The 22,879-nt window shown below is 29.2% G+C and overlaps 1 protein-coding gene across 5 annotated transcripts in view; it reads right to left on the reverse strand.

The window, feature by feature from the left end:
- The window catches only part of rapgef3 (Rap guanine nucleotide exchange factor (GEF) 3), a 271,955-nt gene extending 269,266 nt beyond the window's left edge, over window positions 1-2,689 (reverse strand). For 3 of the 5 annotated variants that reach the window (XM_061925650.2, XM_061925678.2, XM_061925630.2), the window contains exon 1: window positions 2,496-2,689. The gene's annotated coding sequence lies outside the window, so the exon portion shown is untranslated. The remainder of the gene's footprint in view (window positions 1-2,495) is intronic. The other 2 variants (XM_061925660.2, XM_061925640.2) reach the window with 1 other exon arrangement.
- Window positions 2,690-22,879: the final 20,190 nt, after the last annotated feature.

Genomic DNA, 22,879 nt, shown 5'->3' on the forward strand with positions numbered 1-22,879 from the left:
CTTCCTCCAGACTCTGGGACCTAGATTTCCAAAGGAAATGCAAAATTTGCATGGTTGGGTGATGGTTTGGGGTGCCATGTCATCTGCTGGTGTCGGTCCACTCTGTTTCCTGAGATCCAGGGTCAACGCAGCCGTCTACCAGCAAGTTTTAGAGCACTTCATGCTTCCTGCTGCTGACCTGCTCTATGGAGATGGAGATTTCAAGTTCCAACAGGACTTGGCGCCTGCACACAGCGCAAAATCTACCCGTGCCTGGTTTACGGACCATGGTATTTCTGTTCTAAATTGGCCCGCCAACTCCCCTGACCTTAGCCCCATAGAAAATCTGGGGGGTATTGTGAAAGGGAAGATGCAGAATGCCAGACCCAAAAACGCAGAAGAGTTGAAGGCCACTATCAGAGCAACCTGGGCTCTCATAACACCTGAGCAGTGCCAGAAACTCATCGACTCCATGCCACGCCGCATTAACGCAGTAATTGAGGCAAAAGGAGCTCCAACCAAGTATTGAGTATTGTACATGCTCATATTTTTCATTTTCATACATTTCAGTTGGCCAACATTTCTAAAAATCCCTTTTTTGTATTAGCCTTAAGTAATATTCTAATTTTGTGACACACGGAATTTTGGATTTTCATTTGTTGCCACTTCAAATCATCAAAATTAAATGAAATAAACATTTGAATGCATCAGTCTGTGTGCAATGAATAAATATAATGTACAAGTTACACCTTTTGAATGCAATTACTGAAATAAATCAAGTTTTTCAAAATATTCTAATTTACTGGCTTTTACCTGTATATATGGCACCAACATAGAGCAGCAATATATCAAAGAAAACAAAAGGCTCATCAATCATCATAGTTTTTTGTTTTTTTTAATCAAGAAAACAATTACTAGTATCAGTAATACCAGGACTTCTAAATCTTTTTGACCTCGGGGCCCAACTTTTCCACTACAGAGGGGCCCGGAGCCCACTCAAATATTACCACCGAATTAGTCATCTTATTTTGATTTTAATCATATTCAATAACTGTATTCCACCTGCTTACAGTTTACAACCCTGTTCAATGATATGAAACCATGTTTTAATCGTGTTTTTTATTTTATTTATTAACATATAAGTCTCAGGCTTAGGTCAGGCTATTTAGAAAAATACGTGCTAAACAAATATAAACAGCATAAGAAGGGACTGGCGAAAAATATAATGTTGTGCTAATGTGAATACACTAAATTAATAATCAATGTTTCTTAACTAAATTAAAGTGCAAATGAAAATACAGCTTCCCCACTTTAGTCATAATATTTGCGCTTTTTTGCGCTGCGACTTCAGCGCCAGACTTCTTCTGTTTGTTTGAGGTTGTCATTACTGCCGCAAGTGGTGGAAAAGTGTATTACAACCGAGTACCACTGCCAAACACTGAATTATACGGTAAGATGTGGATCAGAACAATTTTTATTATTATTAATATTACTTAGACTTAGACTTCCTTTTATTGTCATTCAAATGTGAACTTTACAGTACAGATAAGAACGACATTTTGTTGCGTTAGCTCGTTGTCGTGCAGGATAAAAGAGCAATAAGGTGCAGATATAAATAAATAGATTACTGTACGGATAAATATATTGCACTTTTGCATATGCATCCACGTTTATGGATGTATGTTATATTGTCTTTATATTCCAGCGTTTATTATATAAATATTATTCCATTGGTGGGAATTATTCTTAAAAAAATACACAACTAATGCATAAAATGAAATAATGGATGTATGTATTTAAAAAATTGTCTTTATATTCCAGCGTTTACAAATATTATTCTATTGGGGGGAATTATTCTTAAAAAAAACCCACACAAATTAAATAATGGATGTACAAACGATACATAAAACCACAATAAAAAATAGGACCTAATACAAATGTGAATATAAAAGTATACTACCATACCTATACGCTTAAACTACAACCCATTTAGTATGATACACCCAATAACTAAATCCAAGAAAAATAAATAAATAAATAAATAAATAAATAAATAAATAAATAAATAAATAAATAAATAAATAAATAAATAAATAAATAAATCCATCCATCCATTTTCTACTGCTTGTCCCTAAATATTTTAAATGCAAATATATATTTATTTTATTAAAAGTGAATCGAAATGCTGATAGGTTTCCTTGTGTGCAGAGTGGGCAATTGGCGACGCTAAATGTGCCTGTGCATAAAAAAACGGCTCCTAAATGAACGGCTCCACAGCTGGTTACCGCTTGTCAATGTTCACATAAAAGAGCCGTTCTAAATACTTGAATCGTTCGCGAACGACACATCTCTAAGCACAACACATATCGGCTCGTTATCATCGCAGCGTGGCATGCTAGCTTTAGCCTGTTAGCTAACAAACTAGCGGGCGCCGAACAGCATTTTGGGCTTTTATTTCTATGTTGTAGTTAACTAGTTTAACTAGTTAATTTCCTCTACATTTACCAGCTACCTACCGCAGAGTGTCGCCCTTTCCCCTGCAACTTAATCACTTACGACTCCTGCTCGCCAAACTATCACATCCTCGTCCAGTTTTGGCGGAGAGATGACGTCACCGTCGATATCATCCAAACGTCGTCCAAAAAAAAAATCCGTTTTGGTGAGTTTTTATGTCATCACTTCTTTGTCACAATGATTCATTTTTATTGTCATAAAGCCTCGTTTTTGAGTCAAGTGCGTCATTGCAATGTGTTCACAAAAGGGAGGGGGTGGGGTCGATACCAGCGTGGTAACATCGATATTTTTCATTTATCTTCTGCGTTTATGTTTACTTATATGTGTGAGTTTTTGCTTTGTTATTCCGAGTATATTAAAGAGCAATACGATAAAGACACAAATGATTCAATGAGCGCGGACACTTTTTAATATCGGTATCGGCGATAATTGGCCTGTTTTGCAGTGCTTTTAGATTTGCAGAATTTTTAAATAAGTGTCATGGATTAGGCGATGCCATAATTAAAAAGTATGTAATTCCATAATATAATATTATAATGAGGCCTTATACAGTGTTGGAATTAACACACTTTTTGTGTCTTTTTACACATTAAAATCAGAAAGGACGCAAATTTTCGGAAGGGACGCAGATTTTATTTTATTTTTACCGCCCGGTTTGCTTTTTTTATTTTAATTTAATCGATTATCGCTTTCTGCCGGTGTTTTGTTTTGTTTACATAGGAAAAGTTGCAATGTTGACTAATAAAACAAAGCTGTTTTATTTTTTTTATTTTTTTAACTGTCATTTCTCAAAACATAATATTGAATCAAAATCAATGTTTTAATGAATTATTGACCTATCCAAGGCTCCAATTACTTCACATCAAATATTCCACTTTGAAAAATATTTTTTGTGGAAGATTTAGCATTTTTTGTGCGTTTGCCATAAAAAAAAAACAGTTTTCTTTGGCAAAAAGGACAGAAAACAAACTAAAATATAGGTAGTTTTTTTTAATTTTTTTATTTTATTTACAGCATATTACTGTAAATTGGAAAAAAACGACAGTTTTTTTTTTTTTTTTTACAGTAAAATTCTGTCGCCTGAGCTGTCAGTTTTTTTGTTGTTTTTTTTACTGTAAAATCCACAGTTGATGATTTTATGTTACCACATTTTATTCTGGTAAAAAACTGGGATGCCAAAATAACATTAAACAGCGGTACTGTATTTGTATTTACAGTAATATGTTCTCAAAATAATAATGGAAAAAACAGTTGCCAGTTTATTTCTCTAAAAAACTGGTAAAATCCACAGATATTTTTTTACTCTTTTATGTAATTTTTTTTAAAAATATTTAAATTCATTAATTATTTACTGTTACAAGCGGCCCTCTAATGGCAGCCATGGATTAGGCGATGCCATAATTAAAAAGTATGTAATTCCATAATATAATATTATAATGAAGCCTTATACAGTGTTGGCATTAACACACTTTTTGTGTCTTTTTACGCATTAAAATCAGAAAAGACGCAAATTTCCGGAAGGGACGCAGATTTTTTTTTCTTCTTTTTTTACCGCCCGGTTTGCTTTTTATTTTTTATTTTATCGATTATCGCTTTCCGCCGGTGTTTTGTTTTGTTTATATAAAAAAGTTAAAAAACAAAGCTGTTTTGTTTCTTTCAAACTGTCATTGCTCAAAACATAATATTGAATCAAAATCAATGTTTTTATGAATTATTGACCTATCCAAGGCTCCAATTACTTCACATCAAATATTCCACTTTGAAAAATATTTTTTGTGGAAGATTTTGCATTTTTTGTGTGTTTGCCATAAAAAAACAACAGTTTTCTTTGACAAAAAGGGCAAAAAACAAACTGTAAAATCTAGGGATTTTTTTTTTACAGCATATTACTGTAAATTGGAAAAAAACCGACCGTTTGTTTTTTTTACAGTAAAATTCTGTCACCTGAGCTGTCAGTTTTTTTGTTGTTTTTTTTACTGTAAAATCCACAATTGATGATTTTATGTTACCACATTTTATTATGGTAAAAAAACTGTGTTGCCAAAATAACATTAAACAGCGGTACTGTATTTGTATTTACAGTAATATGTTCTCAAAATAATAATAATGGAAAAACAGCTGCCAGTTTTTTTCTGTAAAAAACAGCGGTAAAGTCCACAGATTTTTTTTTACTCTTTATGTACATTTTTTTTTAAATATTTAAATTCATAGGCAAATTCATTAATTATTTACTGTTACAAGCGGCCCTCTAATGGCAGCCATGGATTAGGCGATGCCATAATTAAAAATTCCATCATATAATATTATAATGAAGCCTTATACAGTGTTGGAATTAACACACTTTTTGTGTCTTTTTACGCATTAAAATCAGAAAAGACGCAAATTTCCGGAAGGGACGCAGATTTTTTTCTTCTTTTTTTACCGCCCGGTTTGCTTTTTATTTTTTATTTTATCGATTATTGCTTTCCGCCGGTGTTTTGTTTATATAAAAAAGTTAAAAAACAAAGCTGTTTTTTTTCTTTCAAACTGTCATTGCTCAAAACATAATATTGAATCAAAATCAATGTTTTTATGAATTATTGACCTATCCAAGGCTCCAATTACTTCACATCAAATATTACACTTTGGAAAATATTTTTTGTGGAAGATTTAGCATTTTTTGTGCATTTGCCATAAAGAAACAGTTTTCTTTGACAAAAAGGGCAGAAAACAAACTAAAATCTAGGGAGTTTTTTTTTTTTTTTTTTTTTTTTACAGTAAAATTCTGTCGCCTGAGCTGTCAGTTTTTTTGTTGTTTTTTTACTGTAAAATCCACAGTTGATGATTTTATGTTACCACATTTTATTATGGTAAAACTTGGGTTGCCAAAATAACATTAAACAGCGGTACTGTATTTGTATTTACAGTAATATGTTCTCAAAATAATAATAATTAAAAAAAACAGCTGCCATTTTTTCTCTAAAAAACTGGTAAAATCCACAGATATTTTTTTACTCTTTTATGTAATTTTTTTTTTTAATATTTAAATTCATAGGCAAATTCATTAATTATTTACTGTTACAAGCGGCCCTCTAATGGCAGCCATGGATTAGGTGATGCCATAATTAAAAAGTATGTAATTCCATAATATAATATTATAATGAAGCCTTATACAGTGTTGGAATTAACACACTTTTTGTATATTTTTACGCATTAAAATCAGAAAGGATGCAAATTTCCGGACACAGATTTTATTTTTTATTTACCGCCCGGTTTGCTTTTTATTTTTTAATTTAATAGATTATCGCTTTCCGTCTGTTTTTTTTTGTTTATATAAAAAAGTTAAAAAACAAAGCTGTCATTTCTCAAAACATAATATTGAATCAAAATCAATGTTTTTATGAATTATTGACCTATCCAAGGCTCCAATTACTTCACATCAAATATTCCACTTTGAAAAATATTTTTTGCATATTTTGTGCGTTTGCCATAAAAAAATAGTTTTCTTTGACAAAAAGGGCAGAAAACAAACTAAAATCTAGGGATTTTTTTTTTTTTTTTTTTTACAGCATATTACTGTAAGTTGGAAAAAAACAAAAAACAATTGTTTGTTTTTTAACAGTAAAATTCTGTCGACAGAGCTGTCAGTTTTTGGTTTTCTTTTTACTGTAAAATCCACAGTTGATGATTTTATGTTACCACATTTTATTATGGTAAAAAAACTGTGTTGCCAAAATAACATTAAACGGCGGTACTGTATTTCTATTTACAGTAATGTGTTGTAAAAATATTAATAATGAAAAAACAGCTGCCAGTTTTTTTCTGTAAAAAACAGTGGTAAAGTCCACAGATTTTTTTTACTCTTTATGTAAATTTTTTAAATATTTAAATTCATAGGCAAATTCATTAATTTTTTTTTTTTTACCGCCCGGTTTGCTTTTTATTTTTTATTTTATCGATTATCGCTTTCCGCCGGTGTTTTGTTTTGTTTATATAAAAAAGTTAAAAAACAAAGCTGTTTTTTTTCTTTCAAACTGTCATTTCTCAAAACATAATATTGAATCAAAATCAATGTTTTTATGAATTATTGACCTATCCAAGGCTCCAATTATTTCACATCAAATATTCCACTTTGAAAAATATTTTTTGTGGAAGATTTTGCATTTTTTGTGCGTTTGCCATAAAAAAAACAACAGTTATCTTTGACAAAAAGGGCAGAAAACGAACTAAAATCTAGGGAGTTTTTTTTTTTTTTTTTTTTTTTTACAGCATATTTCTGTAAGTTGGAAAAAAATGACCAATGTTTTTTTTTTTTTTTACAGTAAAATTCTGTCGACGGAGCTGTCAGTTTTTGGTTTTCTTTTTACTGTAAAATCCACAGTTGATGATTTTATGTTACCACATTTTATTCTGGTAAAAAACTGGGTTGCCAAAATAACATTAAACAGCGGTACTGCATTTGTATTTACAGTAATATGTTCTCAAAATAATAATAATAAAAAAAAACAGCTGCCATTTTTTCTCTAAAAATCTGGTAAAATCCACAGATATTTTTTTACTCTTTTATGTAAATTTTTTTTTTAATATTTAAATTCATAGGCAAATTCATGAATTATTTACTGTTACAAGCGGCCCTCTAATGGCAGCCATGGATTAGGCGATGTCATAATTAAAAAGTATGTAATTCCATAATATAATATTATAATGAAGCCTTATACAGTGTTGGAATTAACACACTTTTTGTGTCTTTTTACACATTAAAATCAGAAAAGACGCAAATTTCCGGAAGGGACGCAGATTTTTTTCTTTTCTTTTTTTACCGCCTGGTTTGCTTTTTATTTTTTATTTTATCGATTATCGCTTTCCGCCGGTGTTTTGTTTATATAAAAAAGATAAAAAACAGCTGTTTTTTTTCTTTCAAACTGTCATTGCTCAAAACATAATATTGAATCTAAATCAATGTTTTTATGAATTATTGACCTATCCAAGGCTCCAATTACTTCACATCAAATATTCCACTTTGAAAAATATTTTTTGTGGAAGATTTTGCATTTTTTGTGCGTTTGCCATAAAAAAACACCAGTTTTCTTTGACAAAAGGGCAAAAAACAAACTGTAAAATCCAGGGATTTTTTTTTTTTTACAGCATATTACTGTAAATTGGAAAAAACGACTGTTGTGTTTTTTTTTACAGTAAAATTCTGTCGCCTGAGCTGTCAGTTTTTTTGTTGTTTTTTTACTGTAAAATCCACAGTTGATGATTTTATGTTACCACATTTTATTATGGTAAAAAACTGGGTTGCCAAAATAACATTAAACAGCGGTACTGTATTTGTATTTACAGTAATATGTTCTCAAAATAATAATAATAAAAAAAAACAGCTGCCATTTTTTCTCTAAAAAACTGGTAAAATCCACAGATATTTTTTTACTCTTTTATGTAATTTTTTTTAAAATATTTAAATTCATAGGCAAATTCATTAATTATTTACTGTTACAAGCGGCCCTCTAATGGCAGCCATGGATTAGGCGATGCCATAATTAAAAAGTATGTAATTCCATCATATAATATTATAATGAAGCCTTATACAGTGTTGGAATTAACACACTTTTTGTGTCTTTTTACGCATTAAAATCAGAAAAGACGCACATTTCCGGAAGGGACGCAGATTTTTTCTTTTCTTTTTTTACCGCCCGGTTTGCTTTTTATTTTTTATTTTATCGATTATCGCTTTCCGCCGGTGTTTTGTTTATATAAAAAAGTTAAAAAACAAAGCTGTTTTTTTTCTTTCAAACTGTCATTGCTCAAAACATAATATTGAATCAAAATCAATGTTTTTATGAATTATTGACCTATCCAAGGCTCCAATTACTTCACATCAAATATTCCACTTTGAAAAATATTTTTTGTGGAAGATTTTGCATTTTTTGTGTGTTTGCCATAAAAAACAACAGTTTTCTTTGACAAAAAGGGCAGAAAACAAACTGTAAAATCTAGGGATTTTTTTTTTTACAGCATATTACTGTAAGTTGGAAAAAAACGACCAATGTTTGTTTTTTTACAGTAAAATTCTGTTGCCTGAGCTGTCAGTTTTTTTTTGTTTTTTTTTTTACTGTAAAATCCACAGTTGATGATTTTATGTTACCACATTTTATTATGGTAAAAAACTGGGTTGCCAAAATAACATTAAACAGCGGTACTGCATTTGTATTTACAGTAATAGGTTCTCAAAATAATAATAATTAAAAAAAACAGCTGCCATTTTTTCTGTAAAAAAACTGGTAAAATCCACAGATATTTTTTACTCTTTTATGTAATTTTTTTTTTAAATATTTAAATTCATAGGCACATTCATTAATTATTTACTGTTACAAGCGGCCCTCTAATGGCAGCCATGGATTAGGCGATGCCATAATTAAAAAGTATGTAATTCCATAATATAATATTATAATGAAGCCTTATACAGTGTTGGAATTAACACACTTTTTGTGTCTTTTTACGCATTAAAATCAGAAAAGACGCAAATTTCCGGAAGGGACGCAGATTTTTTTTTTCTTTTTTTACCGCCCGGTTTGCTTTTTATTTTTTATTTTATCGATTATCGCTTTCCGCCGGTGTTTTGTTTATATAAAAAAGTTAAAAAACAAAGCTGTTTTTTTTCTTTCAAACTGTCATTGCTCAAAACATAATATTGAATCAAAATCAATGTTTTTATGAATTATTGACCTATCCAAGGCTCCAATTACTTCACATCAAATATTCCACTTTGAAAAATATTTTTCGGGGAAGATTTTGCATTTTTTGTGCGTTTGCCATAAAAAAACATAGTTTTCTTTGACAAAAAGGGCAGAAAACAAACTAAAATCTAGGGATTTTTTTTTTTTTTTTTACAGCATATTTCTGTAAGTTGGAAAAAAATGACCAATGTTTTTTTTTTTTTTTTACAGTAAAATTCTGTTGACGGAGCTGTCAGTTTTTGGTTTTCTTTTTACTGTAAAATCCACAGTTGATGATTTTATGTTACCACATTTTATTACGGTAAAAAACTGGGTTGCCAAAATAACATTAAACAGCGGTACTGTATTTGTATTTACAGTAATATGTTCTCAAAATAATAATAATGGAAAAAACAGCTGCCAGTTTTTTTCTCTAAAAAACTGGTAAAATCCACAGATATTTTTTTACTCTTTTATGTAATTTTTTTTTTTAATATTTAAATTCATAGGCAAATTCATTAATTATTTACTGTTACAAGCGACCCTCTAATGGCAGCCATGGATTAGGCGATGCCATAATTAAAAAGTATGTAATTCCATCATATAATATTATAATGAAGCCTTATACAGTGTTGGAATTAACACACTTTTTGTGTCTTTTTACGCATTAAAATCAGAAAAGACGCAAATTTCCGGAAGGGACGCAGATTTTTTTTCTTTTTTTTTTTTTACCGCCCGGTTTGCTTTTTATTTTTTATTTTATCGATTATCGCTTTCCGCCGGTGTTTTGTTTTGTTTATATAAAAAAGTTAAAAAACAAAGCTGTTTTTTTTCTTTAAAACTGTCATTTCTCAAAACATAATATTGAATCAAAATCAATGTTTTTATGAATTATTGACCTATCCAAGGCTCCAATTACTTCACATCAAATATTCCACTTTGAAAAATATTTTTTGTGGAAGATTTAGCATTTTTTGTGCGTTTGCCATAAAAAAAAAAAAAAAAAACAGTTTTCTTTGGCAAAAAGGGCAGAAAACAAACTAAAATATAGGTAGTTTTTTTTAATTTTTCAATTTTTTTTATAGCATATTACTGTAAATTGGAAAAAAACGACCGTTTGTTTTTTTTTACAGTAAAATTCTGTCGCCTGAGCTGTCAGTTTTTTTGTTGTTTTTTTTACTGTAAAATCCACAGTTGATGATTTTATGTTACCACATTTTATTCTGGTAAAAAACTGGGATGCCAAAATAACATTAAACAGCGGTACTGTATTTGTATTTACAGTAATATGTTCTCAAAATAATAATGGAAAAAACAGTTGCCAGTTTATTTCTCTAAAAAACTGGTAAAATCCACAGATATTTTTTTACTCTTTTATGTAATTTTTTTTTTTAATATTTAAATTCATAGGCAAATTCATTAATTATTTACTGTTACAAGCGGCCCTCTAATGGCAGCCATGGATTAGGCGATGCCATAATTAAAAATATGTAATTCCATAATATAATATTATAATGAAGACCTATACAGTGTTGGAATTAACACACTTTTTGTATATTTTTACGCATTAAAATCAGAAAGGACGCAAATTTCCGGACACAGACTTTATTTTTTATTTACCGCCCGGTTTGCTTTTTATTTTTTAATTTAATAGATTATCGCTTTCCGTCTGTTTTTTTTTTTGTTTATATAAAAAAGTTAAAAAACAAAGCTGTCATTTCTCAAAACATAATATTGAATCAAAATCAATGTTTTTTATGAATTATTGACCTATCCAAGGCTCCAATTACTTCACATCAAATATTCCACTTTGAAAAATATTTTTTGCATATTTTGTGCGTTTGCCATAAAAAAAACATAGTTTTCTTTGACAAAAAGGGCAGAAAACAAACTAAAATCTAGGGTTTTTTTTTTTTTTTTTTTTTTTTTTTACAGCATATTACTGTAAGTTGGAAAAAACAAACAAATAATTGTTTGTTTTTTAACAGTAAAATTCTGTCGACAGAGCTGTCAGTTTTTGGTTTTCTTTTTACTGTAAAATCCACAGTTGATGATTTTATGTTACCACATTTTATTATGGTAAAAAAACTGTGTTGCCAAAATAACATTAAACGGCGGTACTGTATTTCTATTTACAGTAATGTGTTGTAAAAATATTAATAATGAAAAAACAGCTGCCAGTTTTTTCTGTAAAAAACAGTGGTAAAGTCCACAGATTTTTTTTACTCTTTATGTGAATTTTTTAAATATTTAAATTCATAGGCAAATTCATTAATTTTTTTTTTTTACCGCCCGGTTTGCTTTTTATTTTTTATTTTATCGATTATCGCTTTCCGCCGGTGTTTTGTTTTGTTTATAAAAAAAGTTAAAAAACAAAGCTGTTTTTTTTCTTTCAAACTGTCATTGCTCAAAACATAATATTGAATCAAAATCAATGTTTTTATGAATTATTGACCTATCCAAGGCTCCAATTACTTCACATCAAATATTCCACTTTGAAAAATATTTTTTGTGGAAGATTTTGCATTTTTTGTGCGTTTGCCATAAAAAAACAACAGTTTTCTTTGACAAAAAGGGCAGAAAACAAACTAAAATCTAGGGATTTTTTTATTTTATTTTTTATTTTTTTTAATTTTTTTTATCGATTATCGCTTTCCGCCGGTGTTTTGTTTTGTTTATAAAAAAAAGTTAAAAAACAAAGCTGTTTTTTTTCTTTCAAACTGTCATTGCTCAAAACATAATATTGAATCAAAATCAATGTTTTTATGAATTATTGACCTATCCAAGGCTCCAATTACTTCACATCAAATATTCCACTTTGAAAAATATTTTTTGTGGAAGATTTTGCATTTTTCGTGCGTTTGCCATAAAAAAAACATAGTTTTCTTTGACAAAAAGGGCAGAAAACAAACATTTTTTTTTTTACAGCATATTACTTACTGTAAGTTGGAAAAAAACGACCGATGTTTGGTTTTTTTTACAGTAAAATTCTGTCGACAGAGCTGTCAGTTTTTGGTTTTCTTTTTACTGTAAAATCCACAGTTGATGATTTTATGTTACCACATTTTATTATGGTAAAAAACTGGGTTGCCAAAATAACATTAAACAGCGGTACTGTATTTGTATTTACAGTAATATGTTCTCAAAATAATAATAATGGAAAAAACAGCTGCCAGTTTTTTTCTGTAAAAAACAGTGGTAAATTCCACAGATTTTTTTTACTCTATGTAAAAATGTTTTTAAATATTTAAATTCATAGGCAAATTCATTAATTTTTTTTTTTTACCGCCCGGTTTGCTTTTTATTTTTTATTTTATCGATTATCGCTTTCCGCCGGTGTTTTGTTTATATAAAAAAGTTAAAAAACAAAGCTGTTTTTTTTCTTTCAAACTGTCATTGCTCAAAACATAATATTGAATCAAAATCAATGTTTTTATGAATTATTGACCTATCCAAGGCTCCAATTACTTCACATCAAATATTCCACTTTGGAAAATATTTTTTGTGGAAGATTTTGCATTTTTTGTGCGTTTGCCATAAAAAAACATAGTTTTCTTTGACAAAAAGGGCAGAAAACAAACACATTTTTTTTCAATTTTTTTTTTTTTTTACAGCATATTACTGTAAGTTGGAAAAAAACGACCGATGTTTTTTTTTTTTTTACAGTAAAATTCTGTCGACAGAGCTGTCAGTTTTTGGTTTTCTTTTTACTGTAAAATCCACAGTTGATGATTTTATGTTACCACATTTTATTATGGTAAAAAACTGGGTTGCCAAAATAACATTAAACAGCGGTACTGTATTTGTATTTACAGTAATATGTTCTGAAAATATTAATAATTTAAAAAAACAGCTGCCATTTTTTCTCTAAAAAACTGGTAAAATCCACAGATATTTTTTTACTCTTTTATGTAATTTTTAAAAAAATATTTAAATTCATAGGCAAATTCATTAATTATTTACTGTTACAAGCGGCCCTCTAATGGCAGCCATGGATTAGGTGATGCCATAATTAAAAAGTATGTAATTCCATAATATAATATTATAATGAAGCCTTATACAGTGTTGGAATTAACACACTTTTTGTGTCTTTTTACGCATTAAAATCAGAAAGGACGCAAATTTCCGGAAGGGACGCAGATTTTATTTTATTTTTACCGCCCGGTTTGCTTTTTTTATTTTTATTTAATTGATTATCGCTTTCCGCCGGTGTTTTGTTTATATAAAAAAGTTAAAAAACAAAGCTGTTTTTTTTCTTTCAAACTGTCATTGCTCAAAACATAATATTGAATCAAAATCAATGTTTTTATGAATTATTGACCTATCCAAGGCTCCAATTACTTCACATCAAATATTCCACTTTGAAAAATATTTTATGTGGAAGATTTTGCATTTTTTGTGCGTTTGCCATAAAAAAAACCCCCAAAAAACAGTTTTCTTTGAAAAAAATGGGCAGAAAACAAACTAAAATCTAGGGAGTTTTTATTTTTTATTTTATTTTATTATTATTTTTTTACAGCATATTGCTGTAAATTGGAAAAAAACGACCGTTTGTTTTTTTTTACAGTAAAATTCTGTCGCCTGAGCTGTCAGTTTTGTTGTTGTTTTTTTTACTGTAAAATCCACAGTTGATGATTTTATGTTACCACATTTTATTATGGTAAAAAACTGGGTTGCCAAAATAACATTAAACAGCGGTACTGCATTTGTATTTACAGTAATATGTTCTGAAAATATTAATAATTAAAAAAAACAGCTGCCATTTTTTCTCTAAAAAACTGGTAAAATCCACAGATATTTTTTTACTCTTTTATGTAATTTTTTTTTAAATATTTAAATTCATAGGCAAATTCATTAATTATTTACTGTTACAAGCGGCCCTCTAATGGCAGCCATGGATTAGGCGATGCCATAATTAAAAAGTATGTAATTCCATAATATAATATTATAATGAAGCCTTATACAGTGTTGGAATTAACACACTTTTTGTGTCTTTTTACGCATTAAAATCAGAAAAGACGCAAATTTCCGGAAGGGACGCAGATTTTTTTTTTTTTTTTTTTTTACCGCCCGGTTTGCTTTTTATTTTTTATTTTATCGATTATCGCTTTCCGCCGGTGTTTTGTTTATATAAAAAAGTTAAAAAACAAAGCTGTTTTTTTTCTTTCAAACTGTCATTGCTCAAAACATAATATTGAATCAAAATCTATGTTTTTATGAATTATTGACCTATCCAAGGCTCCAATTACTTCACATCAAATATTCCACTTTGGAAAATATTTTTTGTGGAAGATTTTGCATTTTTTGTGTGTTTGCCATAAAAAAAACAACAGTTTTCTTTGACAAAAAGGGCAGAAAACAAACTGTAAAATCCAGGGATTTTTTAAATTTTTTTTATAGCATATTACTGTAAATTGGAAAAAAACGACCAATGTTTGGTTTTTTTTACAGTAAAATTCTGTCGCCTGAGCTGTCAGTTTTTTTGTTTGTTTTTTTACTGTAAAATCCACAGTTGATGATTTTATGTTACCACATTTTATTATGGTAAAAAACTGGGTTGCCAAAATAACATTAAACAGCGGTACTGCATTTGTATTTACAGTAATATGTTCTCAAAATAATAATAATTAAAAAAAACAGCTGCCATTTTTTCTGTAAAAAACTGGTAAAATCCACAGATATTTTTTTTACTGTTTTATGTAATTTTTTTTTAAATATTTAAATTCATAGGCAAATTCATTAATTATTTACTGTTACAAGCGGCCCTCTAATGGCAGCCATGGATTAGGTGATGTCATAATTAAAAAGTATGTAATTCCATAATATAATATTATAATGAAGCCTTATACAGTGTTGGAATTAACACACTTTTTGTGTCTTTTTACGCATTAAAATCAGAAAAGACGCAAATTTCCGGAAGGGACGCAGATTTTTTCTTTTCTTTTTTTATCGCCCGGTTTGCTTTTTATTTTTTATTTTATCGATTATCGCTTTCCGCCGGTGTTTTGTTTATATAAAAAAGTTAAAAAACAAAGCTGTTTTTTTTCTTTCAAACTGTCATTTCTCAAAACATAATATTGAATCAAAATCAATGTTTTTATTAATTATTAACCTATCCAAGGCTCCAATTACTTCACATCAAATATTCCACTTTGAAAAATATTTCTTGTGGAAGATTTTGCATATTTTGTGCGTTTGCCATTAAAAAACATAGTTTTCTTTGACAAAAAGGGCAGAAAACAAACTGTAAAATCTAGGGATTTTTTTTTACAGCATATTACTGTAAATTGGAAAAAAACGACCGTTTTTTTTTTTTTTACAGAAAAATTCTGTCGCCTGAGCTGTCAGTTTTTTTGTTGTTTTTTTACTGTAAAATCCACAGTTGATGATTTTATGTTACCACATTTTATTATGGTAAAAAACTGGGTTGCCAAAATAACATTAAACAGCGGTACTGTATTTGTATTTACAGTAATATGTTCTCAAAATAATAATAATTAAAAAAAACAGCTGCCATTTTTTCTCTAAAAAACTGGTAAAATCCACAGATATTGTTTTACTCTTTTATGTAATTTTTTTTTAAATATTTAAATTCATAGGCAAATTCATTAATTATTTACTGTTACAAGCGGCCCTCTAATGACAGCCATGGATTAGGCGATGCCATAATTAAAAAGTATGTAATTCCATAATATAATATTATAATGAAGCCTTATACAGTGTTGGAATTAACACACTTTTTGTGTCTTTTTACGCATTAAAATCAGAAAAGACGCAAATTTCCGGAAGGGACGCAGATTTTTTTTCTTCTTTTTTTACCGCCCGGTTTGCTCTTTATTTTTTATTTTATCGATTATCGCTTTCCGCCGGTGTTTTGTTTATATAAAAAAGTTAAAAAACAAAGCTGTTTTTTTTCTTTCAAACTGTCATTGCTCAAAACATAATATTGAATCAAAATCAATGTTTTTATGAATTATTGACCTATCCAAGGCTCCAATTACTTCACATCAAATATTCCACTTTGAAAAATATTTTATGTGGAAGATTTTGCATTTTTTGTGCGTTTGCCATAAAAAAACAACAGTTTTCTTTGACAAAAAGGGCAGAAAACAAACTAAAATCTAGGGATTTTTTTTTTTTACAGCATATTTCTGTACGTTGGAAAAAACCTACCAATGTTTTTTTTTTTTTTACAGTAAAATTCTGTCGACGGAGCTGTCAGTTTTTGGTTTTCTTTTTACTGTAAAATCCACAGTTGATGATTTTATGTTACCACATTTTATTATGGTAAAAAACTGGGTTGCCAAAATAACATTAAACAGCGGTACTGCATTTGTATTTACAGTAATATGTTCTCAAAATAATAATAATTAAAAAAAACAGCTGCCATTTTTTCTCTAAAAAACTGGTAAAATCCACAGATATTTTTTTACTCTTTTATGTAAATTTTTTTTTTAATATTTAAATTCATAGGCAAATTCATTAATTATTTACTGTTACAAGCGGCCCTCTAATGGCAGCCATGGATTAGGCGATGCCATAATTAAAAAGTATTTAATTCCATAATATAATATTATAATGAAGCCTTATACAGTGTTGGAATTAACACACTTTTTGTGTCTTTTTACGCATTAAAATCAGAAAAGACGCAAATTTCCGGAAGGGACGCAGATTTTTTTTTTCTTTTTTTACCGCCCGGTTTGCTTTTTATTTTTTATTTTATCGATTATCGCTTTCCGCCGGTGTTTTGTTTTGTTTATATAAAAAAGTTAAAAAACAAAGCTGTTTTTTTTCTTTTGAACTGTCATTGCTCAAAACATAATATTGAATCAAAATCAATGTTTTTATGAATTATTGACCTATCCAAGGCTCCAATTACTTCACATCAAATATTCCACTTTGAAAAATATTTTTTGTGGAAGATTTAGCATTTTATGTGCGTTTGCCATAAAAAAACAACAGTTTTCTTTGACAAAAAGGGCAGAAAACAAACTAAAATCGAGGGATTTTTTATTTTTATTTTTTACAGCATATTACTGTAAGTTGGAAAAAAAACGACCAATTGTTTGTTTTTTTACAGTAAAATTCTGTCGACAGAGCTGTCGGTTTTTTGTTTTCTTTTTACTGTAAAATCCACAGTTGATGATTTTATGTTACCACATTTTATTATGGTAAAAAAACTGTGTTGCCAAAATAACATTAAACGGCGGTACTGTATTTCTATTTACAGTAATGTGTTTTAAAAATATTAATAATGAAAAAACAGCTGCCAGTTTTTTCTGTAAAAAACAGTGGTAAAGTCCACAGATTTTTTTTACTCTTTATGTACATTTTTTAAATATTTAAATTCATAGGCAAATTCATTAATTTTTTTTTTTTACCGCCCGGTTTGCTTTTTATTTTTTATTTTATCGATAATCGCTTTCCGCCGGTGTTTTGTTTATATAAAAAAGTTAAAAAACAAAGCTGTTTTTTTTCTTTCAAACTGTCATTGCTCAAAACATAATATTGAATCAAAATCAATGTTTTTATGAATTATTGACCTATCCAAGGCTCCAATTACTTCACATCAAATATTCCACTTTAAAAAATATTTTTTGTGGAAGATTTTGCATTTTTTGTGCGTTTGCCATAAAAAAACAACAGTTTTCTTTGACAAAAAGGGCAAAAAACAAACTGTAAAATCCAGGGACTTTTTTTTTTTTTTACAGCATATTACTGTAAATTGGAAAAAAACGACCGTTTTTTTTTTTTTTTTACAGAAAAATTCTGTCGCCTGAGCTGTCAGTTTTTTTGTTGTTTTTTTTACTGTAAAATCCACAGTTGATGATTTTATGTTACCACATTTTATTATGGTAAAAAACTGGGTTGCCAAAATAACATTAAACAGCGGTACTGCATTTGTATTTACAGTAATATGTTCTCAAAATAATAATAATTAAAAAAAACAGCTGCCATTTTTTCTCTAAAAAACTGGTAAAATCCACAGATATTTTTTTAATCTTTTTATGTAATTTTTTTTTAAATATTTAAATTCATAGGCAAATTCATTAATTATTTACTGTTACAAGCGGCCCTCTAATGGCAGCCATGGATTAGGCGATGCCATAATTAAAAAGTATGTAATTCCATAATATAATATTATAATGAAGCCTTATACAGTGTTGGAATTAACACACTTTTTGTGTCTTTTTACACATTAAAATCAGAAAAGACGCAAATTTCCAGAAGGGACGCAGATTTTATTTTATTTTTACCGCCCGGTTTGCTTTTTTTATTTTTATTTAATCGATTAACGCTTTCCGCCGGTGTTTTGTTTTGTTTACATAGGAAAAGTTGCAATGTTGACTAATAAAACAAAGCTGGGTTTTTTTGTTTTTTTTAAACTGTCATTTCTCAAAACATAATAATGAATCAAAATCAATGTTTTTATGAATTATTGACCTATCCAAGGCTCCAATTACTTCACATCAAATATTCCACTTTAAAAAATATTTTTTGTGGAAGATTTTGCATTTTTTGTGCGTTTGCCATAAAAAAACAACAGTTTTCTTTGACAAAAAGGGCAGAAAACAAACACATTTTTTTTCTTTTTTTTTTTTTTTTTTACAGCATATTTCTGTAAATTGGAAAAAAACGACCGATGTTTAGTTTTTTTTACAGTAAATTTCTGTCGACAGAGCTGTCAGTTTTTGGTTTTCTTTTTACTGTAAAATCCACAGTTGATGATTTTATGTTACCACATTTTATTATGGTAAAAAACTGTGTTGCCAAAATAACATTAAACAGCGGTACTGCATTTGTATTTACAGTAATATGTTCTCAAAATAATAATAATTAAAAAAACAGCTGCCATTTTTTCTCTAAAAAACTGGTAAAATCCACAGATATTTTTTTACTCTTTTATGTAATTTTTTTTTTAATATTTAAATTCATAGGCAAATTAATTAATTATTTACTGTTACAAGCGGCCCTCTAATGGCAGCCATGGATTAGGCGATGCCATAATTAAAAAGTATTTAATTCCATAATATAATATTATAATGAAGCCTTATACAGTGTTGGAATTAACACACTTTTTGTGTCTTTTTACGCATTAAAATCAGAAAAGACGCAAATTTCCGGAAGGGACGCAGATTTTTTTTTTCTTTTTTTACCGCCCGGTTTGCTTTTTATTTTTTATTTTATCGATTATCGCTTTCCGCCGGTGTTTTGTTTATATAAAAAAGTTAAAAAACAAAGCTGTTTTTTTTCTTTTGAACTGTCATTGCTCAAAACATAATATTGAATCAAAATCAATGTTTTTATGAATTATTGACCTATCCAAGGCTCCAATTACTTCACATCAAATATTCCACTTTGAAAAATATTTTTTGTGGAAGATTTAGCATTTTATGTGCGTTTGCCATAAAAAAACATAGTTTTCTTTGACAAAAAGGGCAGAAAACAAACTAAAATCGAGGGATTTTTTATTTTTATTTTTTACAGCATATTACTGTAAGTTGGAAAAAAAACGACCAATTGTTTGTTTTTTTACAGTAAAATTCTGTCGACAGAGCTGTCGGTTTTTTGTTTTCTTTTTACTGTAAAATCCACAGTTGATGATTTTATGTTACCACATTTTATTATGGTAAAAAAACTGTGTTGCCAAAATAACATTAAACGGCGGTACTGTATTTCTATTTACAGTAATGTGTTGTAAAAATATTAATAATGAAAAAACAGCTGCCAGTTTTTTCTGTAAAAAACAGTGGTAAAGTCCACAGATTTTTTTTACTCTTTATGTAAATTTTTTAAATATTTAAATTCATAGGCAAATTCATTAATTTTTTTTTTTTTACCGCCCAGTTTGCTTTTTATTTTTTATTTTATTGATTATCGCTTTCCGCCGGTGTTTTGTTTTGTTTATATAAAAAAGTTAAAAAACAAAGCTGTTTTTTTTCTTTCAAACTGTCATTGCTCAAAACATAATATTGAATCAAAATCAATGTTTTTATGAATTATTGACCTATCCAAGGCTCCAATTACTTCACATCAAATATTCCACTTTGAAAAATATTTTTTGTGGAAGATTTAGCATTTTTTGTGCGTTTGCCATAAAAAAACAACAGTTTTCTTTGACAAAAAGGGCAGAAAACAAACAAAAAACAACATTTAAAAAAAACAAATAACTTAGAATTGAGGGATAGATGTGAAGTTGATGTAGACTCTAGAGATTTAAGCGTTAAATAAATAATGTATGTATGCCCTGGCACATTATCATCATTTAAGGGCTGAAGCGAAAAACTTTGTACACTTTTATACTGACAACTTATTAAATAAAATTATAGGAAAAAAAACGACCGGTAGCGGTAAAGTTTAGATCATACTTGCCAACATTGAGACCTCCGATTTCGGGAGGTGGGGGGTGGGGGCGTGGTCGGGGGTGGGGCAGGGCGTGGTTAAGAGGGGAGGAGTATATTGACAACTAGAATTTACCAAGTCAAGTATTTCATATATATATATATATATATATATATATATATATATATATATATATATATATATATATATATATATATATATATCCTGAAAATATGCAAACAAAACTGTGTTTAGATAATTGATACTTCAAACTTGCATAAATAAATATTAAGGAATATAACATAACTTGGCTTCTGAGAGCTTCAAAATGTAATGAATAAAATGCTAAAGTTGTTGATGAACAAGCAATTATTTTAATAATTAAATATGGTCATTTTAAATGAATTATTATGATATTTTATAATTAATTATTTCAAATATGTTTATTTTAATGTATAATTCTATGGCTGGATGTAATAAGGAGTCAGAAAAAATACAAATAAAAATACAATTAATTTTGATGTTTTTAGCAAAATATAGTAAAAATTAATTTCGTTTTTTTTTTTTAAATTAACAAATATATTTATTTTTAGGTAAGATAAACATAATAATACAATTTATCTCTAGTCTGGATGATTTAGTTCTTGTCACCCTGTTGTCCTCACTCAGGTCCGCATGGAGCTGGAGGGGGGCGTGGTCTCCAGCTCCGGCTGAAAATCGGGAGATTTTCGGGAGAATATTTGTCCCGGGAGGTTTTCGGGAGAGGCGCTGAATTTCGGGAGTCTCCCGGAAAATTCGGGAGGGTTGGCAAGTATGGTTTGGATCCATGAAGGAAAGAAGAAAGTGAATAAATGTTTATAACTGAATAAATTTACATATGCGTAAAAATGTATTTTCTTTTGTATAATTTTTTTTATATATTAAGTAACGTTTATGAAACCTTTTTCCAAAACACAATATAGAATGTGAGATATAACATTTATCACACGCTTACAAAAAACTGGGACCCCAAAATGTTACTGTTGTACCCCATTTTTATAAATTAATGGGGTCCCTGGGACCCAATTCTGAAAATTCCTAGTGCTTATATCATAATATTTATGTTTTAAACCAACAAATTAATTATGATATACTTTTTTTTTTTTACATTCATAAATTCTTTGAATGGTTCTGTCGCACTTGTGTAGCCACGTACATTTTTTTCATGCAGCCCATTTCATACACATAAGGATAATAATAATAATAAATAATAATAATGGATTAGATTTATATAGCGCTTTTCAAGGCATCAAAGCGCTTCACAGAGATATAATCAGAGGTGGGTAGAGTAGCCAGAAATTGTACTCAAGTAAGAGTACTGTTACTTTAGAGATCTATTACTCAAGTAAAAGTAAGGAGTAGTCACCCAAATATTTACTTGAGTAAAAGTAAAAAGTATGTTGTGAAAAAACTACTCAAGTACTGAGTAACTGATGAGTAACATACACACACATATATATATATATATATATATATATATATACATACATTGATATATACAGTATATAATTTATATTTATTTATTTTGCCGTTTTTGTTTACATGTTAAAGGTGATTCCTTTCTTTCATGAAGACAAGAATATAAGTTGGTGTATTACCTGATTCTGATGACTTGCATTGATTGGAATCAGACAGTAGTGATGATAACGTCCACGTTTTCAAATGGAGGAGAAAAAAAGTTCCTCCTTTCTGTCTAATACCACATGAAAGTGGTTGGTTTTTGGCTTCTTATTTGTCCAGCTTCCATATTCGTTTTTATACACTTTACAAGAAATACATTGGCGGCAAACTCCGTAGCTTGCTAGCTTGTTTGCGCTGGCTTTCGGAGACTCTTGTTTTGAAAGCGCAGGCGCGATGGAGCGGCACTTTTATTGTGAAGACAGGAACTGTGCAGTCAGTCTTTAGGCTTTTGACGGGATGTACGGTTGAAATAAAAAAGGGTCTTTTTTTCCTTCACACTTTTGATTGATTGATTGGAACTTTTATTAGTAGGTTGCACAGTACAGTACATATTCCGTACAATTGACCACTAAATGGTAACGCCCCAATACGTTTTTCAACTTGTTTAAGTCAGGTCATGTGACCGCCTGGCTCTGTTTGATTGGTCCAACGTCACCAGTGACTGCATCTGATTGGTGGAACGGAGTGAACGTCACCAGTGACTGTATTTGTTGAAACGCAGGCACTATGAAGGTCTGTCTGACAGACCAAAACAAACAAAGCGTGCATTAACAGATCGATTAAAATTTTGTAGCGAGTAGCGAGCTGAATGTAGATAAAAGTAGCGTTTCTTCTCTATAAATATACTC

Source organism: Nerophis lumbriciformis, linkage group LG01 (assembly GCF_033978685.3).
Source record: "Nerophis lumbriciformis linkage group LG01, RoL_Nlum_v2.1, whole genome shotgun sequence".
Lineage (NCBI taxonomy): Eukaryota > Metazoa > Chordata > Actinopteri > Syngnathiformes > Syngnathidae > Nerophis > Nerophis lumbriciformis.